Source organism: Tachysurus vachellii, chromosome 16, assembly GCF_030014155.1.
Source record: "Tachysurus vachellii isolate PV-2020 chromosome 16, HZAU_Pvac_v1, whole genome shotgun sequence".
Lineage (NCBI taxonomy): Eukaryota > Metazoa > Chordata > Actinopteri > Siluriformes > Bagridae > Tachysurus > Tachysurus vachellii.
The window spans coordinates 3,154,606-3,172,191 of record NC_083475.1 but is presented as its reverse complement, the minus strand read 5'-3'; the positions used below and the strand labels follow the sequence as shown (position 1 = coordinate 3,172,191).

At 46.6% G+C, this 17,586-nt stretch overlaps 1 protein-coding gene and 1 pseudogene across 1 annotated transcript in view; both read right to left on the bottom strand.

Annotated features, from left to right (window-relative positions):
- Positions 1–17,586, bottom strand: part of LOC132858906 (histone H3-like) — a 136,213-nt pseudogene that overhangs the window by 15,495 nt on the left and 103,132 nt on the right.
- The window catches only part of LOC132858879 (cytoplasmic dynein 2 heavy chain 1-like), a 133,786-nt gene continuing 122,565 nt past the window's right edge, over positions 6,366–17,586 (bottom strand). Inside the window, exon 13 of the mRNA XM_060889423.1 lies at positions 6,366–6,490. The gene's annotated coding sequence lies outside the window, so the exon portion shown is untranslated. The remainder of the gene's footprint in view (positions 6,491–17,586) is intronic.

The following is a 17,586-nucleotide window of genomic DNA, read 5'->3' as shown; positions in this document are numbered from 1 at the left end:
GTGCATGTGTGTGTGTGCGCGTGTGTGTGTGCGCATGTGTGTGTGCGCATGTGTGTGCGCATGTGTGTGCGCATGTGTGTGTGCGTGTGTGTGCGCGTGTGTGTGCGCGTGTGTGTGCGCGCGTGTGTGTGTGCGTGTGTGTGTGGTGTTTGTGTGGTGTGTGTGGTGTGTGTGTGAAAACTTTGGATCAAACGAGGCCTTGTTCCTGTGCAGTAACTCTTCAACACTCTCCCGGATCTCATGTGTGATGTTTCTGCCGTCGAACGTCACGATGTCCTCCCTCACGCCACGTTTAGCCAAGAAACTAAAAGACACGGTCAAGAAAAAAGCAGAAGTACTGAGTGCAAATGTTTTGCCAAGAAAACTGTGTGTGTAATGTGTGTTACACACTCATCACACCTGTAGTGTTGTCATGATTAGATTTTTCGCACTTGAGCAAAATGATGCTCAGTGAATGAATAAATAAATAAATAAATACTTTAAAGGCAGGGTCTCCGATTTTTGAGAAATGTTTCAGAAAACTGAGTCGGGCCGATTAATAAAAAAATCAAAAATTCAAAACAAACGTGTAGCCAATGAGCAGAAAGGGGCGTGGCTTGTCAATATGGGCGGAGAGAGTGTTCAGTGCACATGTGTGACATTAGCAGAAAGCGGTTTTAACAATGACATGGAGGATAAAAACAAAGAAAGAAAGCGAAGAAAGGCTTACGATAAGGCAAGAAGTAGGACCCGTGTTACATTTAAATGTTTTTCTACAAAAGCGTGTCGATAAAATAGTTTTAGTTAAGAGATAAAAGCTGCTTCTCCGATGAAATTGTGACAATTTCATTTAGTATCTCACCTCTTCATGCTGACCCAGGAAGTGTCAAATATTCCCCTGAGCCTCAGCACTCCCTCCAGAATGTCCCTGATGACATCCTGCGGCATTCGCTGTGAGCGGATCTCAGAGAGAGACTCCGGTCTGATGTTTCTAACAGCCTGCTTCACCTCTTCCACCAGGGGCCACACACACACACACACACACACACACACACACACACACTCACACTCACACTCACTCACTCACTTTCTACCGCTTATCCGAACTACCTCGGGTCATGGGGAGCCTGTGCCTATCTCAGGCGTCATCAGGCATCAAGGCAAGATACACCCTGGACGGAGTGCCAACCCATCGCAGGGCACACACACACACTCTCATTCACTCACGCAATCACACACTACGGACAATTTTCCAGAGATGATAATCAACCTACCATGCATGTCTTTGGACCGGGGGAGGAAACCGGAGTATCCGGAGGAAACCCCCGAGGCACGGGGAGAACATGCAAACTCCACACACACAAGGCGGAGGCGGGAATCGAACCCCCAACCCTGGAGGTGTGAGGCGAACGTGCTAACCACTAAGCCACCGTGCCCCCTACACACACACACACACACACACACACACACACACACACACACACACACACACACACACACACACACACACACACACACACACACACACACACACACACACACACACACACACACACACACACACACACACACACACACACACACACACACACAACACACCATATGTATTTAAAATGTATGTGATAATGGTTATTGTAATAAAACAGATATATTTTTTAATATCATGATCTGCGGTTATAGTAATGAGGTTAATCTGCTCCTGGTCTGTGGAGTTCACCTGGACTTCTTACAGTCCATCATCAATCCCTTCAATGGCACTTCCTGAGCTGCATCTGCCTCTGTCTGTTTGGTTTTCAGTAACATGCTCAGCAGCACGCCTCTTCAGCTCATCAACCAGTGACTTGGCTTCGTTTACTGTAGCTTAGCAACACCTGCCTACACACACACAAACACACACACACAGGTAGAAGAGAGATAAATATCTCAAGAACTGCACATGATCAGTGTTTAAAGTTTCAGCACTTTCTTTCTCTCTGCCTCTGTGTGTGTACATACTGTACCTGTAGGTGCTGCTGCGTCTCAGTGAGCTCTCTCTTCTTTGTGCTGTAAATGGACTGATACACCTTGAGAAATCTCAAGTATCAGTTAGGTGTCGCTCCGAAATCATGACACGACTCGTGAATCATCAGAAACAAGTGGAAGAAATCTGTGGAAAAACCACCAAACAGCAACCGATTGAAAAGCGTTAAAAAGACTTAAGGCATTGGAAAAAATACAAAGCACTTAATCTTTAACCAAAACACACACACACACACACACACACACACACACACACACACACCTGTTTTGTGCCTCTTTGTGTTTTTTCCTGAGCTTTTCTCCTCTTCCATTTCAGACAGAAACATCTCAGGAATCTGCAACACAATCCACAACCGTTTAATAAACTGCAAATGCACGTGTGTTCACAACAGAGGTGATTTACATGTACACAGTGACGTCCACACAACACAATGACTACACACATCATCCTGCCAGCTCTCTCTCTCTCGCTCTCTCTCTCTCTCTCTCTCTCTCTCTCGCTCTCACTACCTTCTTCATGCTGCTGTCTCTCCATCCCTCCAGCCACTGCACACTGCCAGGTTGCTCTCGCAGTTAATGGTGAAGTTTTCCTTAGTGCAGTCCATGATCAGCACCACATGGAGGTTCTGCTGTACACCTAAACAAACACACACACACACACACACACACACACACACACTCACACGGTCATTACAAGTGCACGGCATGTTACTATACTGATGTGCGTTTGTGTACTAACGGTGTGTGTAGTAGTTAAACAGAGGTCTGAGGAATCCATCTTGTGCTGCCTGATCTTCCAGAGACAACAGTAAAGGCTCCAGTTCTTCTGTAGAGTACAGCCCAGGAACTTCACCTGTAACACACACACACACACACACACTATAAAACCCTATGCGGTGCTCCATGAATAAACAACACACAGTACACACCTTGTTACACACTGACATGATGAGGGCAGGCTGTTGACCATCTCCAGAAAGGAGGGATGTACAAACTGATGATCCTCCAACAACAGTACGGTCTGCTGTCCTTTTACACCTGCCATCTGCATCACCTACATCGGTGCATGTATACACACACACACACACACACACACACACACACACACACACACACACACACACATGCACACGGGTCATTTATACTAATCAGTATACTGTATGAAAGTTTATTGACTGACAATAAAGACAGACATACAGAGAGGCCATAAAGACCCATCCAGACAGACAGACAGACAGACAGACAGGCAGTGTGTTCCAGTCAATGAGATGCTCACTGTTTTAAGGTCACTCCTAAAGTGTTTGAGTGTGTGTGACCAAACACACTGCTGTGCGTCAACCCACGCTGCTCTGACCCGCTAGCAACACACACCCAGCTGGAGCAGATAGTACCCGGTCTACACGACACACAGAGTCTAACACCTCGGGAAAGATCAACAGCTCCAGCTCCCGATTCTTACGTTCATACTGAAGAACCCCCAATGGAGAAAGAGAGAAAGAAGAGAGAGTCAGTGTGAAAAACTATTTCAATTCACATAGTTGAAATCAGACACACTCACACACGCTCACTCACGCTCTCACACACACGTGTACACACACATACACTCAATTTCCCTGGTCTGACCTTGCAGATGACTTCTGTAAGGTCACTGGAGTTAAGACGACCAAGAGGTTTCCCATAAAGAGGGAGGAGTTTACTGTGACTACGGCTTTCATGACTTGCACCCCATGTCACAAAGTATGTGTCTGACAAACAAGCAAAAACCACATAAATAAATTTGCTGTGAGTGTATAGTGTGTATCGTGTGTGTGTAGTGTGTGTGTGTTCGTGCATTGTGTGCATGTGTGTGTGTGTGTACTGAGTGTGTGTGAGTGTGTATGTGTGAAGTGTGTGTAGTGCGTGTGTATAGTATGTGTGTGTGTGTTGGTGTAGTGCGTGTGTGTGTGCATGTGTGAGTGTGTGAGTGTGTGTGTGTGAAGTGTGTGTGTGTCTGAAGTGTGTGTAGTGTATAGTGTGTGTGTATAGTGTGGGTATAGTGTGTGTGTGTGTGTGTGTGTGCGTGTGTTTGTGTGTGAAGTGTGTGTAGTGTGTGTGTGTGTGTGTGTAATGTGTATATGTGTAGTGTGTGTGAAGTGTGTGTGTTTGTGTGAAGTGTGTGTGTGTATTGTGTGTGTGCTGTGTGTGTGTAATGTGTATATGTGTAGTGTCTGTAATGTGTGTGTGTTACCAGACAGGTTGTCCAGCACATCAGAACCCAATCTCCTTGAATAACAGAGCTGAGAATGTTGTCTCTTGCATGCAGGTCTTTATCTGAGGCGAGTTTGTCTCTGAAGAGCCTCGTACATCTACCACCTCCAACACAGAGTCTGTGGGAGTAAGGCATTTACCCACACACACACACACACACACACACACACACACACACAGACACACAATATACCTGTTAGGTAACAAATCAGCTGTACAGGCTCACGTGTATGTGTGATTATATGAGACGTACTGTACCGTATCAACTCATTGGTAGCAGTAACAGAGACAGAGAGACAATATCAGGGTCCATCTTTTTTATAAAAGTTCACACCTAATTAGTGTTCTTGGTGGAAGTGCAGTCATTAGGAGGGCTAGTTGGTGTCTGCAATGTTCTGAACACTGAAATTTATATCTAATTAGCTTCCTAACAAGAACATCTTCCACTCCAAATCCATACTTAAGTGTTTAGTGCTCACCTGCAGTCAGGTCATATCTGAGAAGGTTCAGTAGCCACTGAGTCAGCTATCATGGGGTGAACAGGTAGTGACTTTGGTCATCGACGGTGAACTTAACCATCACCTGAAACACACACACACGTCAGACTGACCATACACGTACACAGACAAACAAACATATTATCCTTCAGCCAATGAGAGCAGACCTGCTCATAGATTTGGACTAAGGATCCAGCCATCTGATGAATCTTCCCAGCAGAACTCCAGGTGGGATGACTACCCAGAGTTCTTTGCAACACAGGTGAAAGATATGCACTATAGATTGTCTGCAGCTGTTCTCTATCAGGATAACTGCAGAGAAACACAAACACACGTTAGGACTGCACTTTAGTGGTGGAGTCGAAGTAAAAATAGATTCAAATGAAAGAGTTGAGTTGGTTTATGACTCACTCCATGGTACAGATGCGCACTATGGAGGTAAAGCAGGAGGTGAGTGTGTGGGGTCCCACAGCGCCTCCAGCTGACATAGAACAAACAATCTGAATGTTCTCCAAACCAACCCACTCTAGACTTTCATCATAAAACCCCTGATACGTCAACACCTGAGAGATGCAGAGACATACATGATTTTTCTCTCACTGTGTGTGTGTGTGTGTGTAAGTGAATTTAATACCTGTTGAAGGAAAGTGATCAGGTTGCTGGTTCCCCACTTGTCTGGTTTGGGGAGGTTGATGTCTTTGAGGTAGAGGACAATCCGCTAGCAGTCACGTGGCTGGTACACTCGGTGTGTGTTGGAGCTGATGCACACGCATGTTTTAGTGAGTTTCTGCAGGACGTGTCGCGATGTTGTCTGAGCACTGCAGTGAATCACTGCCACCTGAGTGGATCGTAGCCTAGAAAACACATAACGCAACAACATTCTGCATGCAAACACACACACACACAAACACAGAGAAACACGCACAGAAACACACAAACACACACACGGAGAAACACGCACAGACACACAAACACACACACAGAAACACGCACAGACACACACAAACACACGCACACACAACACACAGAAACATGCACAGACACACAAACACACACAAACAGACACACACAAACAGACACACACACACAAACAGACACACACACAAACAGACACACACACACAGAAACAGGTACAGACACACACAAACATACACACAGAGAAACACGCACAGACACACACAAACATACACACACAAACACGCACACACAAAAACACACACAGAGAAACACGCACAGACACACACACACACAGAGAAACACTCACAGACACAGACAAACACACACAGAAACATGCACAGACACACAAACACACACACAGAGAAACACGCACAGACACACACACAAACAAACACATGCACAAACACAGACACACAAACAGACGCACAGTGAAACACGCACAGACACACAAACAGACACACTGACACACACACACAAAAACACACAGCGAAACACGCACACACACAAACAGACACAAAACAACGTGTGTCACTTGTTGTTTCAAGCACTCACCTCTACAGTGAGAAATACAGAGATAAATACAGAAAGAAAGAAATACAGAAAGAAAGAAAGAAAGAAAGAAAGAAAGAAAGAAAGAAAGAAAGAAAGAAAGAAAGAAAGAAAGACCACAGCAAAAAAGATAGATGGATAGAGTGATAAGGAGAGTTAACAACAAAGGAACACAGACCGAAGAAGATAAAGACGGAGCTTTGTGACACACTGGTTGGTGATTGTGTGTGTTGTTCAGTGAGCTTTTATGGAAGACTGTGTGTTGTTTCACCTTGATGTTCCCGGATGACGTGTCTGGAAGCAGCAGTGATGACTCCATCACTCCATTCACGCGTGTCCATGTCCATGTGTCCCAGCAACTGCTGTCGGCTCAGTGCTTTAGGGTTAACGGTGTGGTGCTGCACCGTAATGCCGAGGCGCTTCAGAGCAGCACGCAACAGACGCCACACAGTTGATTTCCCAGAGCCGCTCGGACCCACCATGACCACGCCCATTCTCTGCCTCATCTGTTCATACAGCTCTAGAGCCTTCCTGACCTACAATCACACACACACACTTACCCTTTACTAGCCCATACACACTATTATACAATTTATAGCCCTAATACTTTCTTTAATCGATATGTGTGTACCTGTCTAGGTATGATCTTCGAGCTGTGTTTCTTCATAAGCACCCAGTAGAGCAGCCTTCAGCTCTTCGTAGTGCACTTCGTCGAGTTCCACAGCAGGAAAGATGTCTCTGAGCAAGGCTTCAAAGCGAGTGCTGTCTGAGAACATCAGCTTTGAGAGTGTGTTCAACCTGAGAGTCTGCACCACTAACACACTCACACCACTACACAGAAGTCAAGGTGAAGAGGGGAAAATAGTGGGTTAATGCACTGCTGCTGCTAAAGAATGAATAGTAATAATAATAATAATAATAATAATAATAATAATAATAATAATAATAATAATAATAACATTGTTATTATACCTTGTAAGTGCTGTTTCCTCTGTAGCTGTAATAAATTCCCACAGCCTTCAGCGCACGCAGCCCCCAGTCATAATGCTGCTGAGGGGTCAGTAGCTCTCTACACACACATACATACATTCACACAGTCAATAACACTCACACTAACATAAACACAAAAATACCAACAACATCTGAAAACTGTAATCCCTAGTGATACTAGTATACTGCAGATAAAAGTTTACACACCCTGTTAAAAAATATCGATTATCAATATCATTAGATGTGTCATGGAACACTATGAAGCCCATCATCAACAAGTAAGGAAAAGAGGCACCACAATTTGTCCCTCCAGATTAGACAAAAAAAAGACAAGAGGAAGTGTTATCCTGAGTGTAAAAAAAGTGTAATCTGACTGAAGCCACAAGAAGTGTGTATTGGAATAATGTTTTTGTGTGTGTCTGTGTGTGTGTGTGTGTGTGTGTATGTGTGTCTGTGTGCGTGTGTGTATGTGTATGTGTGTACGTGTGTGTGTGTATGTGTATATGTGTGTGTGTTTGTCTGTGTGTCTGTGTGTGTGTCTCTGTGTGTGTGTTAACCTAGCCAGGTTGAATACAGCCGTGTGTTTGTGTGCAAGCTCCTTCCCCTGTTTGAAGCCCTCAGAGTAAAGGATGCCCTTCAGCAATGAGCTCGTTATCAGGGGTTGTCATGGCAACCGGATGGAAAAGTTGCTTGAGATTGTCTGGAAGTTTCTGTCTCCCTCCATAGCCTTTGCCGGCAGGATTCAAAGTGATGAACACACCAGAGTTTGGGTCTAGCTCCACCTAGACACACACACACACACACACAAGCACCAGTCACCTGCAAGTTCTACTAGAGTTCAGTTAGGTGTGTGTGGTGTGTGTGCGTGTGTGTCACCTCTTTGCCCAGGTGACAGGTGTCTCGATGCTGTCTCAGTGAGTCCTGAATGGCTTGGATCTGCATGGACACTGCAGAGAGCACAGCTTCCTCCAGACGATTAAACACATCGAAACAGCCCCTAGCTCCACACTTTATCAAACCCACAGATACGACCCATAGACTTCACATCAATGCCCTAAATCACACAAATACACACACACACACACACACACACACACACACACACACACACACACACACATCAGTGTATAACTGTATATAGGAAAGTTTTATATTATACACAGTGCAATCAGTTCAGACTTTGATTTTCTGCTTCTAGTCAGAACCCTGGCAGCAGCGTTCTCAATGAGCTGCAGCTGTCTAATGGTCTTCTTGGGAAAGCTGGTGAGGAGACCACAAGTTTACTCAAGTCTTGCCTGAAAACAAAACATCTAATTCTTGCAATGTTTTTGAGATGATAGCGAACAAGAGTGGAGCGAGAATTGAGCCTTGTGGGACTCCGCAAGACTGCTCGTTTTCAGAAGGGGCTTAACAATTGCAGTTTTCAGGGAGTTTGGAAAAGTCCCAGAAAGAATTGAGGTGTTCACCACTTCTAAGAGATCTGCTTCTAAACAGTTTTGGTACAGGACAAATAAAAAATTTGGGATGTGTTATTACTGGAAATTAATCAACTTCAAGTTGGTGACAGTAACTGAGCTTCATCACATCATTTTTGATTATTTTCCTATAACAGCAAAAGTTTTTTGCTCTATTCTTTGGTCTGTGTGTCTATCTGTCTACCTGTTCCTGAGTTCACCAGCAGTATAAAACCTCATTACATACCATGTGCGTGTGTGTGTGTGTGTGTGTGTGTGTGTGTGTGTGTGTATGTCAGACCTCTACATCATTAGAGATGGTGATTGTGTTCCTCAGAGGGACAGACTCTCCTAGTGACTTCATGGCTGTGATTCTGCAGCAGCTTGAATCAAAGTCCACACTGTGGATTCCCACACACACACATACACACACACAGTCACACACAGTCACACACACACAGACACACACACACACACACACACACAAAACATTCCAGACAAAGCATCAGCGCATAAGTGTGTGTGTGTGTGCGTGTCTGTGTGTGTGCACGCGTGTGTGTGTTTGTGTGTGTCTATGTGTGCGTGTCTGTGTGTGCGTGTCTGTGTGTGTGTGTGCATGTGTGTGTACACGCGTGTGTGTGTGTGTGCGCGCGTGTATGTGTGCACGCGTGTGTGTCTGTGTATGTGTGTGTCTGTGTGTGTGTTACCTGCAAACAGCTTCTTCAGATGTGTCTGGATAACAGTGGGATTTGTGGCTTGGCCCAGTATGTCCAGCAGGTCGTCATCGCCGATAAAATAGAAATGAGGAAAGCAGAACGTTTCTCCTGTGAAGGTCAGAGGTCACACAGATCAGAGGTCACACAGATCAGAGCACACAAATGTGATATTTCTTTAGGCTTCTCAACATGTAAGAATAAAACCTCAGCATTGAGACATCAGCATACTAACTATAGAAGGACAGGTCACCTGGATCTACAGGCTTATTAGACAAACCAACATCCTGAGACAAGTTCACTGATGTGTGTGTGTGTGTGCGTGTGTGTGTGTGTGGGAGATTGAGTGAGTACAGTATGTGCGTGTTTGTGTACGTGTGTGTGTTTGTGTGTGTGTGTGTTTGTGCGTATGTTTGTGTGTTTGTGCATGTGTGTGCGAGCTTGTGTGCATGTGTATGTGTGTGCGCGGGTGCGTGTGCATGTGTTTTTGCATGTGTGTGTGTGAGCTTGTGTGCATGTGTGTGTCATGTGAGTCATGTGCTCTTGCCAAATGCTTAGAAGTTACCAGAACCTCAGTGGAGATGCTGCTGTAAAGAAGGTTAGGTTAATCTCTCTCTCTCTCTCTCTCTCTCTCTCTCTCTCTCTCTCTCTCTCTCTCTCTCTCTCTCTCTTTCTCTCTCTGTAGGACCTGAAAAGTCGTGCTCATGCAGAGATTAGTATCCATGAGGCGCAGCGTGAGGTGGAGCTGTGGGCTGCTTTAGCATGTTTCTCTCTCACTGAGTACACCAACAGCACCGGCACTCACATCAGCCTCATTCGCGAGTGGAGCGACGTCATGAATCAGGTAAGAGATGGAGACATGCGAGATGATCTGTTAAGTGTTGATTGCTTAACCCTTTACAGTATGTGTCTTTGTGGAGGTTGGAGATAATCGGTGTCTGCTGCAGTCTCTGAAGGACTCACCATATTATCAGCGCTTCCACGACAAGGTGTCATTGTGGGAGACTCGTCTCACTGATCTCGATGACTTCCTGCAGAGCCTCAACAGCATCCAGAGGAAGTGGTTCTACCTTGATCCCTTATATGGGCGTGGTGCATTGCCGTGAGAACAGGCCCGCCTTCACAGGGTGGACCAGGACTTCAGGTAAGGAAACTGTGACTGTGTGTGTGTCTGTGTGTGTGGGAAGTATGCATACTGTGTATGGAGAAGACAAGATAGAGATGTATGTGTGTGTTTGTGTGTTTAGGGCCATCATGTCGGATGTGCAGAGAGACACCAGAGTGACGTCTCTAACCACACGAGCGGGAATGAGAAATGCTTTGAATACACTGCAGGATCAGCTACAGCGCTGTCAGAAATCCCTCAATGATTCCCTCAATGATCCACAGTAAAATCCCCATTCTGGAGCAGAAATAAAATCAGCTCATTAAATCTGCTGAGGAACAAGTAAAGAAACCCACATGAGACATGTATCTGTGTGTGCTTGTGTGTACCTTTAAGTCCAAGGCTCGATCTATGATGGTGTGTGAGACGGTCAGCAGATCTTGAACAAGAGTTTCTCCAGTGTGGTTCCTTTGGAGAGGTGGAGCAATCTGAACAGATCCAGCCAGTGATCTTGAGACAGGTGATCACCTCTCACACACACGTTGTTTGATCACGAGGAAGCTGCCAGATAGAACTGGGCATTTTTTAAATCTCCTGAACAATCAGAGAAAAGAATGGAACTCATACCTTGTACTTATCCACTTCTTTTTACAGCATCACCGTCATGGTGTTGTGTTCCTCCTGCTTCCTCAGGTGATCGTGCCACATGAACACAAACTCCTCAAACTCATGTGTCCTGCTCCTGCAGGGAAAACACACAGCAAACAATAAAATAGTGCTGCTATGTGAAGAACTTGTTTTGCTATGTGAAAAACAGATGTTTTATCATATCATATTGTGTGTGTGTGTGAGTGTGTGAATATACACACCTGAAGGTGATCCAGTCCTGCTGTGCACTGGTGTTGAGTGTGTTTTGAAACTCCTCATATAGGCTCCACATGTCTGAACAACGCTGAAGGTCATGTAGTGTGTCCAATGCAAGAGACATGTCTGGAACATCGAGCTCAAAGTGCTCACAATCCTCCCTACATACACAGATGTGTATAAACCTTAATTACGCTGATGTAATATTATATGTTGCAGTATTGTGCGGAAAAAATATCAGTTATAATGAGCAATATTCTGAAATCGCAATAAAAGTATTTAACAGACAGAAAGTGTGTGTGTGTGTGTGTGTGTCATACAGCAGCCTTGTCCGTGTGTTTTAGAGCTCATTAAATTCCTCTCTCTTCTCCCTCACCCGCTCCACACACCGCTGCAGAGCATCGGGGTCATATGACTCGATGACATCATCTGTGGGTCGGAGCTGATCCCATCGAGAGCGAAACTTCCGCAGCTCCTGTAAGTACACACTGATCCGGCCTGAGACGCTGCTCTTCATCACCTCCACCTGACAGAGAAAAAAATAAAGGGTGTTTGTGTGTGCATGTATTTGTTTGTGTTTGTGTGTATTTGTGTGTGTGTGTTTTTGTGCATGTTTGTGTGTGTGTTTTAGTGTGTGTGTTTGTGAGTGTGTGTGGGTGTTTGTGTGTGTTTATGGTGTGTTTTTTGTGTGTTTGTGGTGTGTGTGTCTGTGTGTGTGTATGTGTGTGTGTGAGAGAGAATGCGTGTGTGTGTGTTTGTGTGTGTAGCTGTGTGTTTTTGTGTGTGTGTCTGTGTGTGTGTCTGTGTGTGAATGTGTGTGTGTGAGTGTGTGTGTGTGTATATGTGTGTATGTGTGTGTATGTGTGTATGTGTGTATGTGTGTGTGTGTATGTATGTGTGTGTGTGTGTATGTGTGTGTATGTGTATGTGTGTGTGTGAGAGAGAGAGAGATATTTACACACTCAACCATAAGACAGAAACCAAGAGTCAGCGTTGTACACACAAGCGCATGGGACACATACAGCCATATGGGGACGCACCAGAGGAGGAGGAGGGAAAGACCCAGCACTCAACACACTCATATTAACACAACTCCCTGTGAGAAAAGGGCCAGAGGAAGGGGAAAAATTTATTCTAATACTTAAAGTCTTGCTGTAGCTGTGGCACAGTTGCATTTTCCATCTGTCAGTCAGTGTCTGTCTGTCTGTCAGTCAGTGTCTGTCTGTCTGTCTGTCTGTCTGTCTATCTATCTATCTATCTATCTATCTATCTATCTATCTATCTATCTATCTATCTATCTATCCATCCATCTATTCAGTCTGTTTTTGTCGTTCACCTTTAACTATATACGTAATTTAATAAATACAGGTACACCTGACTAGAGAAGTGTGTGTATGTGTGAGTGTGTGTGTGTGTGTGTGTGTCCGCTCACCCTGAATGTGTCCTGTACTTGCTGCAGTCTGCTGAACAGCTGCTCAGCATTGTTGTAGATGGTGATGAAAGCTCGGGAGTTGTTGTCAATCATAGCGCTGAATATAGACCCCGCCCCTTATCGCTTTCATACACACCTCTGAATTGATTGGGGATGCTGATGAAGCGCTTCAACTCTCTGTAGTACCTCATACGCAGCTCCTCACACAGGCCGGAACTGTGTGCGGCCCTGCCTGCACACACACACACACACACACACACACAGACACACACCTGTAACAAACCCTCATACAAAAGACACACTGCACCCAGTAATACACAGAATTTTCCAGAATAATCCAGTCCAACACACACACACACACACACAGATACAAAGATTCTCACTTAAACACGAGGTCTATGTGTATTTCCGGAAGGTTCTTGTTGAGTGCGTCAAGTCCACACTGATACTGAAACTCCAGGGCTTTATACAGTTAATGATTCCAGTGCTGTCTCCATGCATGCATATTGCTCACTTGCACACCCTGTAACACACACACACACACACACACACACACAGACACACACACACCAATACCACAAACACAGAAACAAACACATACACACACAAACAAACCCACACACACACAAACACAAAATACACACACACAAACCACAAACACCACAAACACAAACACCAAGTCTCCAAGTCTCCTATTAACATATTAACTATTAACTCTCATATTAACTATTAACAAGTCTCCAGTATCAGTGCTATGCAATAGTGAGATTTTTGACTTAAAACTTTAGCTTTCTTGATAACATGACAAGCAAGGCGATCTGTAGAGGCTGTTGAGGGAGCGACTGTACGTAGCTGCCATTACGCAGGTCGACAACCGGTCAGCGTTCCTTAACGTGTTGAGGATCGACATACCACTGTGATGTGGATTACTTCCCAATTTCCACTGTGTGTTATTCATATAACAGCGAGAAGGAAAAGACTTGATGCACAGAACTACTCACTACTCTTGGACTCAATTGGTGGAAATGTAATATTAATTAAAAATAAAAAGCTTTCAAATTGTGTGTGCATGTGTGTGAATGTGTGTGTGTGTTGTGTGTGTGTGTGTATACCTTCTCTATGGGTTTAAACAGTTCAGAAAAGTGCTTGGCTCGCTCTCTTTCACTGCTTCTCTCTGCTGAAAGACTCACTTCAGCCCAGTACTGAAACTCATCACATGGAGTCAACATCCCTACACACACACACACACACACCACACACACACACACACAGAGTCAGCAACAGACATGGGCCACAAACCACAAAGTGCATTGTGCTATTTCTCTCACATACTCACCAAGAACATCATCCCCTGAAAGTGTCTTTCTCCCAGAATTCTTTGGATGTGTTTCGAAGCACGGAGCCCAAACCGGCCTCCAGCTCACTGAGCAAAGACTGCAGCCGAGGATCAAAGGTCTGACTCCACTTTTCAGCCTGTGTGCACGAACATGTGAACACACACACACACACACAAACAATGAAATGAGATATAAACTAATTTGTGTCTCCATCCATCCATCCATCCATCCATGCATCCATCCATCCATCTTCTACCGCTTATACGGGGCCGGGTCGCGGGTGCAGCAGTCTGAGCAGGGACACCCAGACTTCCCTCTCCCCAGACACTTCCTCCAGCTCCTCCGGGGGAATACCGAGGCGTTCCCAGGCCAGCCGAGAGACATAGTCCCTCCAGCGTGTCCTAGGTCTTCCCCGGGGCCTCTACCTGGTTGGACATGCCCGGAACACCTCCCCAGGGAGGCGTCCAGGAGGCATCCGGAACAGATGCCCGAGCCACCTCAGCTGACTCCTCTCGATATGGAGGAGCAGCGGCTCTACTCTGAGCTCCTCCTGAGTGACCGAGCTCCTCACCCTATCTCTAAGGGAGCGCCCAGCCACCCTGCAGAGGAAACTCATTTCGGCCGCCTGTATCCGGGATCTTGTCCTTTCGGTCATGACCCAAAGCTCATGAATATAGGTGAGGGTAGGAACGTAGATCGACTGGTAAATAGAGTCGATCTATCTTTCTTTACCACAACAGACCGGTATATCGATGATCCGCCTGATCGATCTCCCGCTCCATCCTTCCCTCACTCGTGAACAAGACCCCAAGATACTTAAACTCCTCCACTTGAGGCAGGAGCTTTCCACCAACCTGAAGGGGGCAAGCCACCCTTTTCCGGCTGAGAACCATGGCCTCGGACTTGGAGGTGCTGATTCTCATCCCCGCCGCTTCACACTCGGCTGCAAACTGTCCCAGTGCACGCTGAAGGTCCTGATTTGAAGAAGCCAACAGGACAACATCATCTGCAAAAAGCAGAGACGAAATCCTGTGGTCCCCAAACTGGACTCCCTCTGGCCCCCGACTGCGCCTAGAAATCCTGTCCATATAAATAATGAACAGGACCGGTGACAAAGGGCAGCCCTGCCGGAGTCCAACATGCACCAGGAACAAGTCTGACTTACTGCCGGCAATGCGAACCAAACTCCTGCTCCGGTCATATAGGGACCGGACAGCCCTTAGCAGAGGGCCCCGGGCCCCATACTCCCAGAGCGCCCCCCACAGATCACCACGAGGGACACAGTCGAATGCCTTCTCCAGATCCACAAAGCACATGTGGACTGGTTGGGCAAACTCCCATGAACCCTCCAGCAACCTGGTGAGGGTATAGAGATGGTCCAGTGTTCCACGACCGGGACGAAACCCTCATTGTTCCTCCTGAATCCGAGGTTCGACTATCGGCCGAATTCTCCTCTCCAGTACCCTGGCATAGACTTTTCCGGGGAGGCTGAGTAGTGTGATCCCCCTGTAGTTGGAACACACCCTCCGGTCCCCCTTCTTAAACAGAGGGACCACCACCCCAGTCTGCCAGTCCAGAGGCACTGTCCCCAGCCACCACGCGACGTTGCAGAGGCGTGTCAACCAAGACAGCCCCACAACATCCAGAGACTTGAGGTACTCAGGGCGGATCTCATCCACCCCCGGTGCCTTGCCACTGAGGAGCTTCTCAACCACCTCAGTGACCTCAGCTTGGAGGATCGACGAGTCCTCAACTGAGCCCTCTGCCTCTGCTTCCTCAGTGGAAGACATGTCAGTGGGGTTGAGGAGATCCTTGAAGTACTCCTTCCACCGTCCAAGAATGTCCCCAGTCAAAGTCAGCAGATTCCCACTCCCACTGTATACAGTGTGAGCAGGGCACTGCTTCCCCCTCCTGAGGCGCCGGACGGTTTGCCAGAATTTCTTCGAGGCCAACCGATAGTCCTTCTCCATGGCCTTACCGAACTCCTCCCAGACCCGGGTTTTTGCCTCTGCAACCACCCGGGCTGAGGCTCGCTTGGCCCTCCAGTACCTATCAGCTGCCTCCGGAGTCCACCGAGCCAACCAGGCTCGATAGGACTCCTTCTTCAGCTTGACGGCATCCCTTACTTCCGGGTTCGCGGATTGCCGCCACGACAGGCACCGGAGACCTTACGGCCACAGCTCTGCACGGCCGCGTCGACAATAGAGGTGGAGAACATGGTCCACTCAGACTCAATGTCTCCAACCTCCCTCGGGATCTGGTTGAAGCTCTGCCGGAGGTGGAAGTTGAAGATAATTTGAGTTGGGTAAACTCCAACACATGGCTGCTGAGCTGGGGGGCAATGAGCAAGCCCACACCAGCCCTCCGCCTCTCACCGCGGGCAACTCCAGAGTAGTAGAGAGCCCAGCCTCTCTCGAGGAGTTGGGTTCCAGAGCCCAAGCTGTGCGTGGAGGCGAGCCCAACTATATCTAGTCGGTATCTCTCAACCTCCCGCACCAGCTCAGGCTCCTTCCCCCCCCACCGAGGTGACATTCCATGTCCCTAGAGCCAGATTCCGTGTCCAGGGATTGGGTCGCCTAGGCTCCCGCCTTCGACTGCCACCCAATCCACATTGCACCAGCCCCTTACGGTTTCTCCTGAGGTAAGACCCGGCGACCAGGCGCTCGCATGCGAGCCCCAACCCCGGGCCTGGCTCCAGGGTGGGGCCCCGGTTGCACCATACCGGGCGACATCACGGACCTTGCTGTATCTTTCTTCATAAGGGGTACTGAACCGCTCTTTGTCTGGCCCATCACCCAGGACCTGTTTGCCTTGGGAGACCCTACCAGGGGCAGAAAGCCCCAGACAACATAGCTCCTAGGATCATTCAGGCATGCAAACCCCTCCACCACAATAAGGTGGCGGTTCAAGGAGGGGTAATTTGTGTCTGATTCCTGAAAAAAATATTATATAACATCAAAACATCCAGTTGTTTAGTAAATCAGTAGTATGGATGTAATAACGCACCCTTATTTGCATATTATTTGCATATTATATGCATATGACACACCTCAACTTACCTGAATCTGTTTTACATGATACACAATTTCATGTGTTGTGACTAGAAAATTAAGTATATATCTGTGTGTACCTGGTGTAGTGCAGGATAAAACACTGTCCTAATGGACTAGTACAGGGTGCTGATGGGAGATTCCAACATGGAGGACACTAACACCATGCTGCTGATGTTCTCCTCCGTGATGACACATGGACGCAGCTTAAAGACCAACACCAGGACACACTTCTCACACTGGCCACTGTCAATCTGTGTACAGATTTTATGATTCACAATTACACATTGGTGATAATAACAGAAACTATTTGCTGTTTTACATTTTTATATTTACCTTTCCCTTTTACAGAAAAACCTTTCTATTTGGTGCCATGTCCTGAAAGATCTTAAT